Below are 6,412 nucleotides of genomic sequence, written 5' to 3'. Positions count from 1 at the left end.
TCTTAGTAGTGGGGCCCAATTCAGGGGAATTGGTTGAATTGGCCTAAAGCCGGCCCTGGCGGCTGGGATTTAAAGAGCTCTGAGCTCCCAGCTGCTGCGGGCAGCCCAGAGCCCTATGAATCCCAGCCGCAGCTGAGATTTAAACAGCTCTGAGCTCCCTGCGGCTGCGGGCAGCCCAGAGCCCTATGAATCCCAGCCGCAGCTGAGATTTAAAGAGCTCTGAGCTCCCTGCGGCTGCGGGCAGCCCAGAGCCCTATGAATCCTGGCCGTGGCTGAGATTTAAACAGCTCTGAGCTCCCAGCCGCTGTGGGCAGCCCAGAGCCCTATGAATCCTGGCCGCAGCTGAGATTTAAACAGCTCTGGGCTCCCAGCCACTGCAGGCAGCCCAGAGCCTTTTGAATCTCGGCCGCGGCTGAGATTTAAAGGGCTCAAGTCTCCCCGCCACTGCGGGCAGCCCAGAGTCCTATGAATCCCGGCCGTGGCTGAGATTTAAAGAGCTCTGAGCTCCCAGCCACTGCGGGCAGCCCAGAGCCCTATAAATCCTGGCCGCGGGCTGCACAGTGAGTCTTCACAGGCCGGCCGTACATTGTGCAGGCCTGATCTAGTGGTTTGAATGTGGGAACAGGCACTCCTGCTTTCTAGTCTGATGCCCTCTGTTGTCTGAGTCATTCTGGGTCTCAGCTCCCCTCCCTCATGGGGTGGCAGGATGACCGGGTTAATGTTTGGAAAGTGCTAAGCGTTATTATATGTTTAATGGCATAATATTGAAAAGCAAACAGCCTGTGTGTGTAGCCTAGATGCAGTGTGGTGCCAGGGGAACAGCTTTCCTGCTGTTAACAGCTCACATCCTGCCCCGGGTGCTGGGGGGGGGTGCTGGCGACAGATCCGACCCTTCCGAAGAAATGGGAGATGGATGTTTACTGTCCATTCTCTGCCATCAGGCTGTGAGGAACCAAGACTCCCCCAGCTTTAGCGCCCTGTTGGCCTTTTCTCACTGATGAGTCCATGGCTGTTAGGTGCAACTGATCCCATTCACTCTCTCTCTTTGGGCCGTATTTAATCTTGGGGGTTGCTGGCTTCAGCAGAGTTATGCCAGTGATGTCTCTGGCTCTCCAGGGAGCATCTCTTTAGAGGGACTGAGAGACAATGCGAACAAGCTGGAAATACAACTTGTGCCGCCCGCCATGATGGATTCTGCTTTGGACATTCTGGAGAAAAGTTACTGAACGTTTTGCTTTGGTGCCAGTTTTCATCTCCCTCCCCCTGCAAACCCAGGTTGTCACAGTTATCACATCCAGGCCTTGGAGTGACAGGAGAATGTGCAGACAATTAAAGAACTTCTACCAAAGGTCTAAAGAGCTTGGAGCATGTCTCCAGCTAGCTGCTAAACCTTCTTCCCCTCGGCCGCTTCACAGGAAGCTGGAACTTATGGCACCACCACAGGATGCGGGCCCAGGACTCCTGGGTTTTACCCTCAGCTCTTCTACTCACTTGCCATGTGATCCTGGACAAGTGACTTCATCTTGTTTATCCCATTTGTACAATGGGCAACACTGAACTTACCCGTCCATGGAGGAGAGAGCTGAATTCGCCCAGGGTTGGGAAGTGCTGCCATGAGCTGGGAGGTTCTGTAGACATGCCAAGTGCCTGTTTCAAGATGCCAGGGTGCCATCATTTTGGGATCTAGCATCATGAGAAGACATGGAAACACCTCGAGAAGCCCCAGGGATGGAGGGACAAGCTGCCTGTAGTGCTGGAAACCTGCTTGCCCCGCTCTGCTGGGAGAGAAATCACACATTAAACCTGCCACCAGGCCAGGCCGGAATGCTGACCGTCCAGCACTCGGGGCAGTGTCATTTCCAGCCCCTAGGAGGTACTGCATGCTCAGGCCCAGCTTTTGCCTGGGGTGTGTTTGGAGGGAAAGAAAGAAGCATTTTTGTGGTCTGTTCCCTGAGGGTTGGGGGGTTGGATGTTTCCCAGGAGGGCAATAGATCTCCTAGGGGTAAGAACTGACGTCTCCTCTGACTAGGCGCAGGGAGCTCTCACCAGCAGTGCAGCTCTAATGAGATGCTCTCCGCCTGGTGCTAGATATCAGGAGAGATCGGTCGCCATGGATTTCATACGATATGCACACGCTGCCTTTTCTTCTCCACCCGCTGTTCTGCTGCCTGGGCCCCACTTCTGGGGAGAGCCTGAGGGGGGAGAACAGAAGGGAGCCTGACTCCTTAAAACATTTAACACCAAGCGAGTCACTCCATTGTCTGGGGGATAATGAGATGAGAACACCTGGGCTGGGATCACCGCTGAGTACCCTGTGTCTGCACCAAACGGCACTGCAGCCCTGTGCTCCGCCCTTCTGCCAGCACAGGGCCCTGGGCCGTAGCAGCCTCGTGTGTGGCAGAAAGATGGGGAGAACCTCAGCCCTAGGGATAGTCCGCTCCATGGGTCACGGTGTGCCGATGAGCAGGTCCCTTGGGCTTCTTTCCTTTGTATGGGGTGTGTCCCCTTGGTCTGTACAATTCATTACTAGTGTGGCAACACGTAGCGATCCCAATGCAGATCAGGGCCCCTGCACCGGGTGCTGTACAAACACCATGAGAGACAGTCCCTGGCTGAAGGAGACTGCAGTTTAAATAGCCAAAACTGACAAAGGGTGAGGGGGAAAGAGGATGAAGTAACTTCCCCAAGGTCACGCAGCAGGACAGTGGCAGAGCCAGGCATAGAACTGATTCGCAGTCAGTCCCCACCCACTAGGCTGAACAGCTCCAGTAACTCAGTGCCCTGGGACACGGCACTGGATTGCTCCAAGGGTTGGGCCTGGAGCCTCCCCGGCCATGTCTAACCCAGGCCAGGCCTCCCCAGTGGCTGCTTGGTGGCCGTTGTCTGCAGTGTGGGGTGTGTGTGCTTCAGTCTGGTTCCTAGGGGGGCCAGGGTCTGCATCACTAGCCCACCATCCTATGGTAAATAGTGCAAGTAGATAGTGGACTCGGGCTCCAGTGCCATCTGTCTGGAAGAAAGGGTCAGCCACAGCCACAGCATCGATTCACCTGCAGGGCTGCTGCATGTGGAGGGAAGCTAGTCCATCCAACGCCGTCTGGCACAGAGCCCCTCACCGAGCTGGGCGTGAGCTCCCCGCACTCCCACTGCATTCACACTGGGGTCGCTCCATCGACTGCAGGGGAGTGACTCCTGCTTTACCCCAGCGTAGTTCAGTATCAGAGCAGGGCCTGGGGATCCTGTGGGTGTGTCACTGGCAGGGGGCCCCGGAGCCTTTCTACTGGACCCTGTTGCCGTATCTTGGACACGTCTGCTGGAACTGGAGATGTGGTTGCTTAATCCCCTGGCATTACCACTGGCTTGGTACTGCACGAGACCACCATCAAATGAACAGGGCCCCCATGAAATAGATTAAAACCGGGCTCACGGAGAGGTGTCCAGGTGTAATTGTGAACAGAGACTCCCCCTCGAACCAGGGAGTGTACAGTGTGGTCCTGCAGGCAGGGCCAGTGCTACCGTTTAGGCAGCCTAGGCAATCGCCTAGGGTGCCAGGATTATTCAGGGCGGGGCGGCATTTTGCCGGGAGGGCGGCAGGCAGCTCCAGTGGAGCTGTCGCAGTGGTGCCTGCAGAGGGTCTGTTGGTCCGCGGCTCCGGTGGAACTGCTGTAGTCATGCCTGCGGGGAGTCTGCTGCTCGCGTGGCTCCGGTGGACCACCCGCAGGCATGATTGCGGCAGCTCCACCGGAGCCACGGACCAACGGACCCTCCGCAGGAATGCCTGCAGCAGCTCCACCGGAGCGGCGGGATCAGCGCGGGGGACGGCGAAATGGCCATGCGCCTAGGGCACGAGAAACCCTAGCGCCGGTCCTGCCTGCAGGGATCAGTTCTTGGCCTCACGCAACTTAACAGCTTTGCCAGTGACCTGGGAGAAGCCCCCCAAACCTCCCGGATCCAGTCTGCAGGTGACACAGGAATGGAATAATGAAGTGACGGGTCCTGCATCCCAAGCGACCCAGCTTGCTTGGCAACCTGGGCACCTGCTAACAGTCGGCGTCTGAACATGGTTAGAGGGAAAGGGACGCCTCTGGGGGCAAGGACCGCAGGCCGCCCCTAGGACCAGGGCCTCTCCTCCAGCTTTCCCAGTCCCAGCCAAACCCATGTTCTGCCAGGCCCTTCCAGAGCCATTCCCCCCCCCCCTTTTTTCCTTCCTTTCCATTTGGCTCCACTGTGCCCCCCCCGCCCCGCCCCCTGGCTGCAAAGTGAGCCAGGCAGGTGGGTGGAAAAGTGACAGCTGGTGTTGTTCCAGGGCAGGTTAATGAGTGTCTCCTCCTCTGCCCCCCCCCCGCCCTCGCCAGCGCCCAGGCTCCTGGCTCCTGTCAGCCCATCAGGCTCCCATTAACAAAGCAGCCCTGGGGAGTTTGCAGAGAGCCCTGCTCTGGCTCTAATCTAGGTGGGCTAATCACCTCCCCTGCCCAGCCTGCCTCCTCTGGGTCAATATTTGCACTGAGCAAACACAGAGCCTGTGACAGGTGTGCTGGGAGAAGCTCTCCATTGACAACCCAGCCCTCTCCCCTGGCTCTGCACAGCCCCGTCTCCCTGGCCCCCCTTGCGCACTGGGAAGCCAGTGCTATTTTTATCAGGGCTATAAAAGCCCCACCGAGCTGCTGGCGCCCTCATTTTCTGCTCGGGAGCCAGCCGGAGAAGGTGAGCGACTCACCTGGCAGCTGCCAGCGTGTCACCGGAACCAGGTGAGCTCCTGCTGCCTGCAGGGCCTGGGGCTGCAGCTGGGACCAGGGCTGCAGGGCCAGTGCTCAGGGCTCCTGGGGGCTGGACCCCAACTGCCGGGTTGCAAGAGAGGCTCTGAAATACCAGAGACTTTCCCTCAGATGCCCCAGGGACTCTCATCCCAGAGAGCAGAGGGAACGGGGCTCAGCTGGGCAGGAGTCACTGACCCACCAGCAGCGTCTCTCTCACTCCCTCTCCTTTTCCCATCCTCTCCTGCTGCCTGCCTTCCTCTGCCCCTCTCCTCCTTCCTTCTCTTTTCACGACTCCTGCCCCGAGCCATGTAATTCCCCTTCTTCCTGCTCTGTTTGTTTCCCCAGGCTGCATCTTCCGGACTTTCCCCCCGGGGTGAACCGGTTCCAAGCCCAGGGCTCCTGCACGTCAGATCCAAGGGGCGGAGGGACACGACGAGGCATCTTCCCCCGGCCCAGTTGTCAGCTCGGGCCAGGGACAGGCGCAAGCGGGCTGAGCCCAGAGCAACCTCTGCACTTGCCTGGCGTCGAGCCCCACGTGCAAGACCTGACGTGAACGTTTTGTTCGTTCGGCTCGCGTTAGGCAGGTCCAGCCTGTCGGCACGCCTGTAACACACCTGTGACACGTGTGTGATGTGCGCACATGCCATGCAGTGCCCCTGCAAGGTGCACACTCGGACATGCAACGTGCCACCAGCATGACTTGTGAATCATGTGTGATGTGCAACATACATGAGTGGCACACAACCCCCCGGCCAACATGCAGGGAAGCTACGTACACGTCAGCGGAAGTACACGCCATGTACACACGTGAGATGTGCCAGCCACACCATGTGCACACCTCCAGCAAGCGTGGTACACTACCAAGAGCTCCAGGGAGCTCCCAGCAGCCGCTCTGGGGAGGCTGGGGGAAGGGGAAGGCCAGAGTTACCTCCTGCCCATGGGCCCCGTCCATTCACAGCCAGCTGGCACTCACCTGCCTTGCCGCAGGGACTGGCTCAGTGGGGCTGGTGCTCACCTGTATTTCACCCCAGGTGGGTCTCAATGTTCCCCTGAGTTCAGTGGACTCATCAGCTGCCAGCAGCCCAGCTGGGCGGGGAGGGCAAGCAGGGCAGTGGTAGGGGAAGGGGACGGGGGGGGTCACGTCTCTCAGTACAGCCCCCTCCCCCCATACTTGGTGTCATTAAGTATTTGCAGCCAGCTGCTGCCTTGTGCCCAGGGACAGAGCAGGCCCTGGCCCCTTACAGGTCTGTCCCCTTAGCCAGCCCCAGCTGCAGGGGCACCTGGCTCTCACCTTTGCGAACCCCCCCCTTGCACCCAGTACCCAGTGCAATGCTCTATAACTGATGCTGCATGGGGGCGAGGGCCAGGCTGGGCGCCCCAGAGAGTCTGCACTCCCCAAAGGCCGGGTCTACGCTGCAGACCTGTTGGTGTAACGCCATCGCTGGGGTGTGAAACATCCCCCTCCCCCCGGTGACCTCACCCCCCCTCCAGCCAGCGCGGAGCTTCGCCCGCCACCACAGCACCCGCCCCTTGGGGAGGTGGGCAACAAAGCCCACCGCTGTACGGAAAGACAGCCCCTTACCCACAGCAGGGGCCGTGCCTGGGTGAGTGGGCGAGAGGGCTCTCTGCTGGGATTCTCAGCACGGGGCCTGGTGTGA

The sequence above is a fragment of the Chelonoidis abingdonii genome, chromosome 10 (genome assembly GCF_003597395.2).
Source record: "Chelonoidis abingdonii isolate Lonesome George chromosome 10, CheloAbing_2.0, whole genome shotgun sequence".
Lineage (NCBI taxonomy): Eukaryota > Metazoa > Chordata > Testudines > Testudinidae > Chelonoidis > Chelonoidis abingdonii.
The sequence above is the reverse complement of the archived record's forward strand: the minus strand, read 5'-3'. Positions refer to the sequence as shown.